The sequence below is a fragment of the Hermetia illucens genome, chromosome 2 (assembly GCF_905115235.1).
Source record: "Hermetia illucens chromosome 2, iHerIll2.2.curated.20191125, whole genome shotgun sequence".
Lineage (NCBI taxonomy): Eukaryota > Metazoa > Arthropoda > Insecta > Diptera > Stratiomyidae > Hermetia > Hermetia illucens.
In genome coordinates this window covers 51,921,021-51,934,671 of record NC_051850.1, presented here as the reverse complement: position 1 = coordinate 51,934,671, position 13,651 = coordinate 51,921,021, and the positions used below count along the sequence as shown (strand labels likewise).

The following is a 13,651-nucleotide window of genomic DNA, read 5'->3' as shown; positions in this document are numbered from 1 at the left end:
AAAATGGAGAAATTAGTTTTCATACGATTATAGTCAAAACATGAAGAAAGCATTGACTTCTATAATCGTTTTAGTTTCCCGATTTCTCGTAGTTCAGTTTTGATAAAAAAGAACCAGTAACTCTCCTATTACAATTAGTTCAAAACGTGTCACTACCTAGTCCAACGCAGCATCTTCGTCTCCATTATCGCCAGACGCCGTCCATTGTCTTTTATAGTCGGTTAACACTCAGAACCATAAAGAGCGACAGGACGGACGATTTGCGACGTTCGTTGATACGTCGATTACAAATAACACCAGGTTGCATTAATGCGTGAAACAATTTCATAACGCAATTCTCCATTAGCTGATACCATTGACCCGAGGAATTTAAATTGCTCAGTTCTGGGCAGGTCACTGCCGCTGACGGTGATTGTGCCTGTTTCATGGGGATCGGTGCCCAAAAATTCAGTTCTATTGTTGCGTACATTCATGCATCTCGGGAGCGACTTGCTCTCTTCCTGAGTATAACTGCCCATTACAGCTTTGGAATCTTCATATGGTCGGCGCGCTGAGTTCTCTGCGACCCCATTGCAGTTTGGACAATCAGATGAAGCGTCCAATTTAAAACTTACAGGTATTAACGGTATACTCCATGACCAGTGAGATACTAGGTGAGATTACAATTGACTATGCTTTCTCTTCAGCCACTCCCTCATTAGTGATCAACTTGTGTGTCCAACAGCCCTTTTTTAAGCGGTCGCATCGCTGTTGCCATCTAGTCATAGATCTCTCTCTCCCTCTCGGCTTTTTATGCTTCCTATAAAGGAGAGATCGGCTTGATGATATATCCATATGTTCGCCATCTCGTCTGCCAAATTCGGCATCATTCCAAAGATGGGGAGCGCTTCATCATATGGAATAGTCCGTAGGGCACACAACGAGCCCTCAGTCGTTTCTGTGCACCGCACTCAGCTTATGTACGTTACGTAAAACATACAGCGCTACTCCCTAAACTGGGACTGCATGCAGCAAGATGGAACTCACCACCCTGGCTACAAGCACTCTGCAAATATGCCACCGACCTCCTACATTCGGCATCATGCTTGCCAGAGGTTGCCTTTCCGCAAGTATACTCCGCGTGCTGCCTAAAATTAAACTTTACATCTATCACTTCCAAGAATTTGATGATCGGTTTGTAAGTGATGATGTGGCGGAACGAACGTACTCGGTTTTGTGAATTGCGTTAGCCATGACATCGTAAAACTTGTTTTTTCAAAGACAAAATAATTAAAAATAAATTAGTGACTAACCGTCATGATGATCAAAGCTCGAATAACTTTTAAATATAAAGAAATAAAATGTAATATTAATTAGTAAAATTAAATAATTATTACAGTGATATCCCCTCTCCCTCCCAATTCTAATACGAGCGAAATTTCTCTTCATGCGCTTAGTGATGAAGATCGCTTCCGTCGCCTACCACTGGTTGCATCGCTTCACTACAACTCAACATCGTCGAGATGCTTTGCAACCACAACCTGTGCAATATCGTCGGCGTATCCCACCACCGTGGCCTCCTCTGGAACCGGTAGATTGAGTACGTCATTGTGCCCAGTACGAAGCACTGTGGAACATCCACGGGGACAACGTACTCTGGGGACCCATCATCGGTGTCAAATCAGAACGTCCGTTCTCGCAAGAAGCTCTCCACAATGGCAGCGAGATAGGAGTGAACACCAATTGTCGGCAGAGACTTCCGTATACGACTCAAATTGGTTGAAATGAATGCATTTTGCACGTCCCGGGTTCCTTACTTACTAGTTAGGTACCACGCAATGTTTGCTGGCACTACCCTTTGCTTGAATTGCATTTTCGGCCAAGCCAGCAACCAATTTTATGGCATGCATGGTTGATCTGGCTTTACACAAGCCATCCCCAAGAACCGGTAGCAATTAGATTACCCGCACTAACATTTCCCCCGTTGTGTTTAGAGGACATATGGGTCTATAGGAGGATGATTCACCCGGGGATTTGCCAGTGAACGGTGTGGTCTACCCACTTCTGCCGCTCCCATATTGTAGAGAATATCCCCTCGAGATCGCTGAAAGGTGTCGCGTCCTTCTCTCGCTGGGGAAAAACTCTGGATGATTTTTCACGTAATCTGCGTAAATGACCGGCATTTGAAATGCCCCATCTCAACTCTATATGCATCCCCCCACGTTTACATCCGCCTCAGAGCAGAGCTCCCTAAGGCATTCCTCGATGGGAAGCTTGAGATTTTTGGGGGCACCCTTATATGTAAGCTTCTTTTGCACCTGAACAATCGTATCTACCACCGCCGCTGGTCTGGCACGGTGACAGGCTAACCGAAGACCGGTCAGTTCACTATTCCACCAGTAATTCGGCCTTCAGCTGGTATATATGCATCTTCTAGGCATGGACATGTCATCTGTCTTGGAGAGATGCATTGTGTCACATTGAAAGCTCTTTCGTGAAGGTTTGCTCATTCAGAACTTTTGTAGATCAGCCTGATTTCCTTTTCGGCTTTGAGTATTCTCTTTGCCTATTATAGTTTGAAGATAATTGTCTGGTGATCGCTGTAGATGTACTCCTCGTTAAAGTGCCAGAACATACAATTCCGTAGATCAGTGCAGAACTGATAAAAGTTACGTCTACGATTGAACCACACCCTCCTTAAAAGGTGCTTACATTACCTTCATTGGCCCGAACTATGTCTAATTGGCCAAAAGCCTCTAACAGGCTTCGACCTTTTGCATTATTCTCTCTGCTTTCCCATTGGAGAGCTCACAGATGAACATCACCGGTAATCACCTTTCAAGTTCGTCTACTTGCGTAGCGAACAAGGTTTTCCAACAAGCCTTCAAACTCAGACAATGTGAGATTGGGTGGACCGTAGCAGTTGCACACTCACACGCCGCTTATTTTAGCCCACACAAATCCACTGGCCGACTGGCTTATGATGCATTGTATAGCTTGGCCACCTCACGCCCATATTGCCACTCCACCAGTCGATTCTGTGATCCACTCGCCATCGTGCCTATTTCCGTATGTACACTTACGATGGCAACCCGCACCTTAGACTCGGATGATCTACTTAAGTAAATCCTGAGCGACCTTCCAATGGTTGAGGTTCATTCGAATAAACACCGTATTTTTATTACGTATTACAGTCAAAGCCTTCCTGAATTCCCTGCATTTACTATTTCTGGCAATATATCGGGTATCCCGTGCCTCCTCTTCTTCCCACGATAGGCATTTTGAGCCCCTATGGCATTCCTTGGCACACCTTCTGTATCAATCGGACGGATCGATATCGCCGGTTCATGCCTTTGCCAAGTGTTCAAATATGAGGCACTTAAAACACCTATTTAATAAAATTTGTTGTTAGGTGTCACTTGGGTCGCAGGGACGGCAGCTTTTGACTTTTGCTGGTTCTTTCTTCCTCCCGCGACCTATTATACAGGACTCTAATGACTCCCTCTATGTTTTGATAGCTTGGTGCACGTTCTGTTTGTCGAACAGCTCAACTATCTTTGGTCCTAGCTACATGCTCTGTTCTTTATAAGCATGGGCCCCGTTACTCCTTTTAAAGAGCTTTCATTTTTGTAGGTGTCCAAACTGCCTTAGTCGGACAACGTCTTTCTTTCAGCCTTCTTGGTAAAGTCTTGCTTCACTTGAACACCTCTTTCTCGAAATATAAATCACTTATAGCATTAGATGCCACGGCCACAGTGATCAAGTTATCTAAACGAAGGCACTACGGTCGAGGGACATCGAGAGTCGGGAGCTCGCTTGCTCACTCCAAAAAGCCGACAGTACTGGAGTTCCGAGCCCCTGCACCCTCTCTCTTCTTCCATGTTGGTTTTATTTTCTGGGTATTTACACGTCAGGTGTTCCCTATCCGCCACCTGGGGTCGCGCCTGATGAGAAATCTGGCAACTTCTCACAAGCCTGTCTGTCGCTCACTTTTCTCAAAAACAGTTACTCCTGTATGAAATTTGATGGGAAGGTGGGAACTGTGAACCTTTCATGATTGAAGCGTCCAGTTTACGGTCTCCCAATTTGTTATTTTTTTTTTTTTAATTGAATTGCTAGCGGCATCAACCGCAGCATTAAAAACTGCTCCGCTGGAAACGTCTCACCATATGCTCAAAGCTCTTACTATACAAATAACGATCTTGCCAGTCCTCACGTATTTATCGAGGACTTGGGTTCTTAGCAAGAAAAATTGCGAACTTGTGGACAAAATCCGGCTGATTAGATTTCGGTGGACGCATCACTTGATTCGTATAGATGAGGATGATCCAGCCCAGAAAGTCTTAAATGGCAATATTTATGGTATAGAAAGAAGATGTGGCGGACCCTGCCTCAAATGGAACGATGACGTAGGCCAGGACGCCAGACAGCTTTTAGTGATATCGAATTGGTGGACCTCGCTGCAAAACCGGGATGTTTGGAGTTCCTTCCCTATGCCTAGAGCGAATACCGATTGTTGCCCCAATCGGATTCGTCCAGCGCTCGGTTATTCAGGTTGATGTTTTCCTTGTCCATTACATTTGAGTGTTCGGTTGGGTTTATATCCCACACAGTAGCTTTCTAACTTTGATTAATTAGACCACAGGAGGTTCGTCATACATAGTATGCATTTCTTCGTTTCCCAGATTCGAAATATTTGAACGTCCTGACTTGGAGAGAGTTTTATATGCGCGAAACTTATTTGTCCTGTATACGTTCCTGAATTCAGCGAGTGGAGGGTATAGTATGATTGATTTTGCTGTCAATATCAACTCCCAGACAAACCGCATTGCTGACTTTTGCCTAAGGAATTGAGGGAGTTCTAAATCCGCCATCACCTCAATGGCGGACCGGACTAGTTGGGAACAACATACTTCCACTGTTGTCGCCCATAGACACCTCATTCTTGGGAAAGCATCCAAGTTGCAAAAATTGTATGACTTGCGGTTTCGTCCAGGGCAGAAGGAACTCACCTCCACCACCGAGATTCTGTTTGATCGGTATCTCCTTCTCGTTTGGGTCAGGAGCTTGGTCTTCTTTTAATTGAGCCTAAAGCCGAGCTTCTGACTATAAAGATGTAAATAATTCCTTCGCGTCTGATATATTATTTGAGTAAACTTAAATAAATTTGGCAAGGAAGCAAAAAGGGAGCAAGACCACCCCCTTATGCATTTATAACGTTATAACCTAAATGGAACATACGATATACCAGTCACATTTACGGTTGGCCAAAATGTGCATTCCGCCTCAACTATTCTACACGACCTGCTTCTAGGGCGGCCACATTTCAATTTCCACATTTTAGAAAAAGCAGCGAAGGCGAATCTAGCGATGTTAAGGCGTCAAACCATCGTTAGTAGAAACAACGCTCTCTAAAATTCAAGACTTTATTGTTGCTAGCCCACAAATCTCCCTTTAACTTTCCTTTCACGAGAATGAGACTCGCAGGCTTGATAGGAATCACTATTTGCCCACAGCTTACGTGTTAACGTCAGGCCACAGCACCTAGATATTGAACTCGAATATGAGCCTTTGCATCCTCCTGTAAAGAAGTTGCACTCACTTACCTTAAAAAGAATACCCCACAGCCGATAACTCATTAACACACTTTAAAATTTTCGGGAATGGGAGTAACTACCGGTGTAGAGAACTACTTCACCGACTCTATCAAAGAAACGGTTATGTTGTAGATTTTTCCTCTAAGAAAAGTGATTTTGTAGATGAAGTGAGAGGAACCGAAAGATCGAACGAACCTGATCCCTCTTCACGAATTGACTAACAAAATGAGTAGCAAGTAGTAGTGAAGTTACACTACACTGCGGTCGTGATTGACAAAAATATCTAGCCCAGTACATATATTGTTGGTATTCACCCCTTCTGGGATATAGCGCGTTAACTACACCGACGCGTCAGGATTCCTCCATTGTTCTGCACCAAGTGCTGTTTTGGGGTGAACAAACTCGTTGGACATCTTGGGAGAGTGGGTTCCAGCGCATGGAATTGCCGGGCGTCCTTAATGTGTGACCTATTCACTGACACCTCCGTCTTCAAATCACATCGCCTACGGGTAACAGGCCTCATTAACAGAGAAGTACAAATTTAAGGTGAAGTGTTCCCGTATAATCTACCTTCAGTGCTTACTTGCATTTGCTCCTTCCTGATTTACTAATTTCCAAAAATACCAATTCCTTACGATCAATAAAGGACTAGTGAGTTTGTATATCCAAGCGCAGAGTTCAAAAATGCTCATTATATTGTTAAATAGGAATTGTTCGCCTCTTATCGCTAAAAAATTTCAGGCTTGTTTTCTAAATCAACGTCAAATGAAAACAAACTGATTCCACTCTTACAAATTTCATGTTCATATTTGTATTTACAATAGCAAAGTTAAAATTTAATTTACTTTTTTTCTCTTTTTGCAGGTAAGTGTGCATCTCAATTTTAGAAAAATCTTCAAAGAAACTCAGTGTCTGCAATAGAATTGTGAGTTATGGATTATCAAGCTATATTATTATTCATTACTCCAGAAAGAGCCCGATATATTGAATTATCAACTGTGACGGTGCGATGGTTGAGAGGGTAGAGCGTCAGCCACTCAATGTTCGTGCGCTGGGTTCGAATTCCAGTCCTCATGACTGTCTGTGCTCGTCTTGTGTTTGTCTCGCTGCTGTGAGTTTATCACTTACACAGCGTTAAGAGGATGATAATGAAACTACAGTACAGTCTCACTACCCTATGATCCACTAAGGGAGTGAACAAGCGACACAAAAATTTGTAACAAAACCTCTACATTAAGAGCACCTCATCATGAAACTGATTAAGCCTTCAATTAGGTGCTTGTAAAATTCTATTACGATTTGAAGTACTTTCGATACACCACTAGCCTGTTCAATTCTTTCGAGAAATGAACCCTGATAATCGAGCTTACCATCAGCAAGAGTTCGTATAGCGTAGAGGAACAGAACCAGTTGCCCTCTTTTGCGGTGCAAAGTTTACCAATATAAAAGTAATACTTCTTCTCTCGTTCTGTATGTACCTTTCTGATTCCATCAGATATACAGTAAGGCCAATTAATAATAATAATAATCATTGGCGCAACAATCCATATTGGATCAGGGCCTTGAAGTGTGTTAGAGCACTTCATTCAAGACCGTAACGGGACACTACAGGATTACAGAACCCTGTAGGAGACAATGTGGCAACATTGCACTCGCCCGAGATTATTACCCTGATTTGACTCAGGTACTCATTCACAGCTGAGTCGACTGGTATCCGACGGACAGTAAGGCCAATTCAGCCTTTTAATGTCCCTTTTGGACGTGGCCAACAATTTGATTTATACCGGGAAAAAAAACACTTTTGATGACGACCTAATACTCATCAATATAATCAGTTGCACATTTCTCCATTTTGGCTGCTCAACAAAATAGGTTGCATTGTGAAGTCTGCTCATGATAAATTTAGAGAACTGACACTCTCTTTGTGTAACTAAACATGAGATGATTACCTTTTTGGGGCCGATGTTAACGGTACTTTTGTTACACCTACTGTGATGATGACTCCGAAATCTATATAACGGAGTGGCCCATCTGGTTAGATGTTAGTCGGCGGTCAGAAAAACCCATCAATTGCTGGACTGATTTATTTCTCGCGCTCGCGCCTTTGTGGAGTATAGGGCATATACACAGTCTCAGGTCACACAAACATCCAAGACGACCGATATTCTAACCTGGGGTAACCAGATCAAGTGGCGAACTGCACCGCAACCGTTTGCCTCTATGCTCCAATAATATTGTCTATCGAGAATGCAGGTCTATAAAATTTTACACCGCCCTTAATTGTTACTACAGCCATCAAGGCCCTCGGAAATTACCTTGTCGTGGTGGAGGAGCCTGTAGCAGTTTTGAATTTTGGAGGCCTTACGGGATTCATTTCCGCCCACGGAGAAATCTATGGAAGACAGTTCTTCCAGAAAACGGAAGAGAAAGGCTCGGCATAAGGAAATTACAGGCTTGCCTGACAGAACCTTCCGTTCTCTCTCTACCAGGAAAAGCGGAAGAACGGGAAACTGGTGATGTGGATCCAACTGGTCTAATCCCAGTATGTGGAAACAGATCCATCCAGCTCGGACATCGTGAGTCTGGGAAGACTCCCAGCCGACGACATGGAAAACATTGTGAAAAAAAGGCGATGGATCAATAGGATTCTCTTCGATGAGAGATACTCAAGACCAGGAACATGCGTTATGATGTGAAAGCATGCGTTATGATGTCTTATGCTGAGATAATTCTTTTCTCAGGAAACGTCATAGTTGCTTCCGTTTACTCTTACCCCACGATTCTTAGTGCCCTCTGCTGACGCAAGAACTCTGGGATCTGGTAGTGTATGCAGAATCAAGTGGTCTGGAACTCTTAACAGATTGTGGTGCGAACGCTCAGCATTTTTGTTGGCGCAGTAGTAAATGCAATCCTAAAGGAGAGAAGCTGTTTGATTTTATCACTTCAGCTGGTCTGATAACCGAGATCGTAGGGTGCGCTGCTACTCTCTTAGAAAACCGGAAGGAAGACTCTCTTGGAAGTTCAACACGGAGATGCTGCAAGGGGAATTAAGGCACTGCGAGAGATTGTTACCAATGAGAAGGTGAGAGTTGCTATGCTATTCTTTGAACACTTCAAAGCACCTGGCATGGATACCATCTATCCAGCGATGTTAAAGGAGGGTATAGGGAAATTAGAGTGACCTTTAAGAAATATTTTTCGAGGATGTGTTGTCCCAGGTCACGTACCTACCTCTTGGCAGAAGCTCAAGTTAATTTTCATACTTAAAGCTGGGAAAGATAGGCTAAGTTTGTGCGCTAAGTTTTTCGGCTTCTACAAAATATACAGTTGTCGATAAACATACTACAAGCAATGCCTGGGTTAGGTGGGCTTTGTGAAAAGCTCCAGAGTTCATTCAGTTTCGCTAACTGAAAACAAATCTTCAGTTAGTGATCACCAGTCATTTTCAAATCCTCCCCAAGCATCAACTTTGAAGATTGACTCAGATTCGTCCGAAAGGAAGTATACATTTTTGAGGTCTGTGATTACTGTTAGCAGTCTTTATGAAAAAGACTGCCTTCCAATCTATACACACCAGATTTGGAGAAAAGTGGTTTGTCACCATATCAAAATGTTTAGGATGGAATTTCTCCTCGCGCAGATTCTTTTGCAAATGACAGCGCAAACTATATTGGGAATTACAAGTTTAGATGAAGGGGAAGAGATAAAACTAACATCCAAATTTGGATTCGATGACAGTACGAAGCATAGCCAGTAACCGTGCTCAGTGACGCATCAAACACTAATGAATACTTGTTTGCTATATATATAGTGCCACTAAAATTGGTGAACAAGAGAACATAAAAAGTATTGGTGGTCAATCCGCGTCCATCGTGTTCCATTTACTGCCGGGCTATAAAAACCATCTTCCAAAAAGAAAATGCAAACCTGGTGGTAGTTGAGCAAAAGATGATAACGGAGAAAATTTTTCAAATCCAGACTGCGAAATTAGGTTACAAAGCGGTCAAACAACAAGGGTGAACTTCATGTTGTTTATCTTGTTGGATGGTGGTGTTGTTAACTTTTCCTGACCGAAATGTCATTAGGTGTTATATGTATATGCTGAGAAGCAATCTCGTTCCCCTTTACTAGCCATAGGAGGATTAGGATTTTTGAAACACCTGAACCTCAAACGAATGTTAGATCGGCCGGGAACATTGTGGCTGTTCCTGACAGTATGGAGGAGGATCTGAGGCACTTAATTTCTGGCCATGTACAAAAACTTGGCCCGTCTAAATTTGACCTTGCCCTGATACGACATCCAATGGGCTCAAAGTTAGTGACAATAAACAACGCAGTTTGTTTGCTGACTGAATTTCGGTGTGTTTGGAAAAGGACTCATCTTTTGATGAATTACTATGTAAACAAGCGAAATGATTACGTCAATCCACAAGAGTTTCACCAGATAGCATTGCATCCACAAAAAAGTTATTATTTAGTATGGATGTTTGGCCGCTAGTGTCATTAATGTGTATTTCTTCAAATATGATATTAATCATCAACCTTGAATGCTACAAATCAATCATAGTCAATTTCTTTTAATCGATATGGATATAGATGACATTGACATGATGACAATTTCAGCAGGGCAACGCTACGTACCACAGAGCGAACGCTACTACGGGTTTTCTGCATAAACAATTAGAGGGTATGGTTACTTTAAGGAAGGCAACGTGGGTTGGCCACCACACTTGTGCGGATCTTCTAAATTCGCTTGCTAATAAGCGCCGATTGACCGCTGTCCTCAAAGTCGAAATGACCCAAGTCATTGCTCAAATTCAGCCGGATCTAGGTTGCAGAGCCGCGGCAGCAATTTGAACGGTATCAGTTTTAAAAAGAATTTCGGTAATACCGCACACACGCCTTATTTTATTCCATTTCAACAAAGATCTCGCCCCCCGAAATACCGAGTTTCAATCATTTTTTGCAAAAAAACAGTATTTATTACATTGAATGACAGTACATATTGACATTGATGTTGAAATATTTTTATAAAAAACAAAATGGCGATGCTACAGATGCTCAAACTTGAGTCCTTTAATTTTCGCTGTGGAATGTCTAGCGCTTTGTCATCATCATTAGCAATGGCGCAGCAACAGGGTATGCGGCCTAGCCCTGCTTTAATAAGGGACTCCGGACATTCCGGCTTTGTGCCGAGCTCCACCAATCCGATATCCCTAAAACCTGCGTGAGGTCCTGACCTACGCCATCGATCAATCTGAGCCGAGTTCTGTGACGTCTTCTTTCTCTACCATAGATATTGGTCTTATAAACCCGCGTATCCTCAGTCATACCAATTAAGTGACCGGACCACCGATAGCCGGGTTTTATCTACAACCAGACGATTATGTTATCACTTATAAATTTCGTTATTATATAGGCTACGGAATCGTCCATTCTCTCGTAGGAGGCCAAAAATTCTTTCGGGGATTCTTCTCTTGAACGCGGCTAAGAGCATGAAATTTTTCTTACTAAAAACCCAAGTCTGCGAGGAATGCATGAGTGTTGGCAGGATCATTGTCTTGTACAGTAAGAGCTTTGATTCTATGGTGAGACGTTTCAAGCGGAACAATGTCTGCAAGCATAAGTAGGCTCTGTTGGCTGCCAACAACCTGTCGCGGATTTCATCGTCGTAGCCCTTATCGGTTGTGATTTTTTACCCTAAATAGGGATTTTCTCAGAAACGGCTGTGCCAGTTGACACGAAATTCGGGGAGAAGAGGCAAACTGCGGAATTTCACACACGTATTGAGTTATATTTGAGTTGTGAGTGAGTTTTTTTCTTGCAAATTGATTCGAAACCCCTATTAAGTTTAGCCTAGAGAAGTTTGTGGTAGTATAGGTTATAATAAGAAGCATGAAATCCCCGAGATCGATTAAAATCGATTCATTCATTAATTCATTTATTCGTTGTCCATGCCTTGAGCATAAGGTGGTGGACCGCTTGGTGTAATTGGTCGCCTCCATATTTAACCAAATCGGCTGTAATTCCATCGGCTCCTGGCGACTTATGATTTTTACGCCAATGAATTAATTGCACGGACTGTTTCTCCTATACTTTGTGGTGGCAGTATTTGTCCGTCTTCTTCAGTTGGCGGGGCCCGCAACTCGCCGATGTTCTGGTTGTTCAGTAGTTCATCAAAGTACTCAACCCATCGCTCCATTATGTCCATTCTGTCGGAAATCAGATTTCCCTCGTTGTCTCGGCAGGATGAACATCGAGGTCCGCACCTGGTGCAGTTGCTTCCTGTACTTTTCCGTCTGTGCAGTCGCTTCTTCGCTCACCGGAGTTCATGATAAGTTTCCGCGCGTACCCGCATTCGTTGAGAATGCAGGATTACTCGGTAGGCAGCATTCTTCCGTTCCATTGCTAGCTTACATTCATCTTCAAACCAGCCGTTCCGACTAGTTTTGTGGCTGGGACCAAGTATGTTTGTGGCCGCATTTATGATCACGTTCTTCAGGTGATTGTGAAGATCATTTGTTGATGCTTCATCTCCAGGATCTCTGTTGACTGCGGTTATTGCGGCATCCATTTCCCTCTTATAGGTGTTGCAGATGGCTGTGTTGTGGATGGCTTCAGTGTTAACCCTCACCTGATTGTCAGAGGAGATTCTTGGTGGTATTGTTATCGAGTTCGGAGCATCATGCGAACGAGGTAGTTATCCGAGTCTATATTGGCCCCCCTATATGTTCTGACATTCATCAAGGCTGAGAGGTGGCGGCGTTCGATGAGCACGTGGTCAATTTGGTTGAAAGTGATCCCGTCTGGAGAGGCCTACGTATGTTTGTGGACCGCTTTCCGTGCAAACCAGGCACTTCCAACAACCATTTCGTGTGACATTGCTAATTGAATGATCCGCAGTCCGTTATCATTTGTATTTTGGTGTAAGCTATGGGAGCCAACGTATCGCCTGAATACGGGCTCCTTGCCTACTTGGCTGTTAAAACCCCCAAGTATGATCTCTGTATGTTCTCTTCTGTAGCTGTGTGAACGTTAATGACGCTTATATTTCTAAACTTGCCTCGCAAGCGCAGAGTGTATAGCCGTTCACTTATGTTTTCAAAGCCGATAACAGCAGTTTTCATTTTTTGGCTGACTAAGAAACCTATTCCGAGCACAGGGTTTACTGGATGGCCGCTATAATATATGGTGTAGTGACTCTTTTCCAGGAAACCGGTACCTGTTCAACGCATCTCCTGTAACGCTGTTACATCAGCCCTATATTGGGACAGGGTATCGGCTAGCTGCTCAGCAACTTCATCTCTGTACAGGGAGCGTACGTTCCATGAGAAAATGCACAACTCATTATTCCTTTGTCGTTGCCGAGTTCGTCGTTGTGTAATCTGTCCAGTCCGAGGCTGCCGTTGTCACTTCGTAACAAGTTGTTTTCCGTGTAGGGTTGTCAGCCCTACCCAATCCCCAACCTGGAGGACCAGTTGGTACAATTTGTCCCGTTTTTAGGCGCAGGAGACTCGCCTTCATCCTTCGTTAAGAAAAAGCTCCCAACGGTCACCACGTGGAGGTGGAGATAGTATTTGATAGTATTATAGAACTGTTGGTGTTGGTTCAACAGGCTTTTCCCAGGTTTTATGATCGATCGTGGGTACCAATCCACGTTTCGTCCTGGGGCCTATACTACCCTTTGACCACCTGGTAGTGGTCCGAGCCATATAAGGATCTATAACGAAGTATACGAAGTTTTTAATGAAGAACCTCATATATCTTATTGGATTGATCCGGGAGCGTACGGTGGAGATATACAATATTACCTACGGAATCAGCTTTTCACCTAAATGTACTTAGATAGGACAATAAGCCGCTAGGCTACAGTGTAAAGCTAAGGATAACTTAAACTTTCAAAAAACAGACCCATTAATCTAGCCCCATTTATCCTGGGGGATTTTCGATACTGTTATTGAGAAACGTCGACCGATAGTAATAATCGGAAATTGTGTCCTTATTCAAAGTTCACATTTCCAAAAGTTTACGACCACAAGGTTCCACTTGATTATGATTACGCAACGATTGCTTGG

At 43.3% G+C, this 13,651-nt stretch overlaps 1 protein-coding gene across 2 annotated transcripts in view; it reads left to right on the top strand.

Annotated features, from left to right (window-relative positions):
* The window catches only part of LOC119647786 (MOB kinase activator-like 2), a 402,844-nt gene that overhangs the window by 17,293 nt on the left and 371,900 nt on the right, over nucleotides 1–13,651 (top strand). The window lies entirely within an intron of this gene.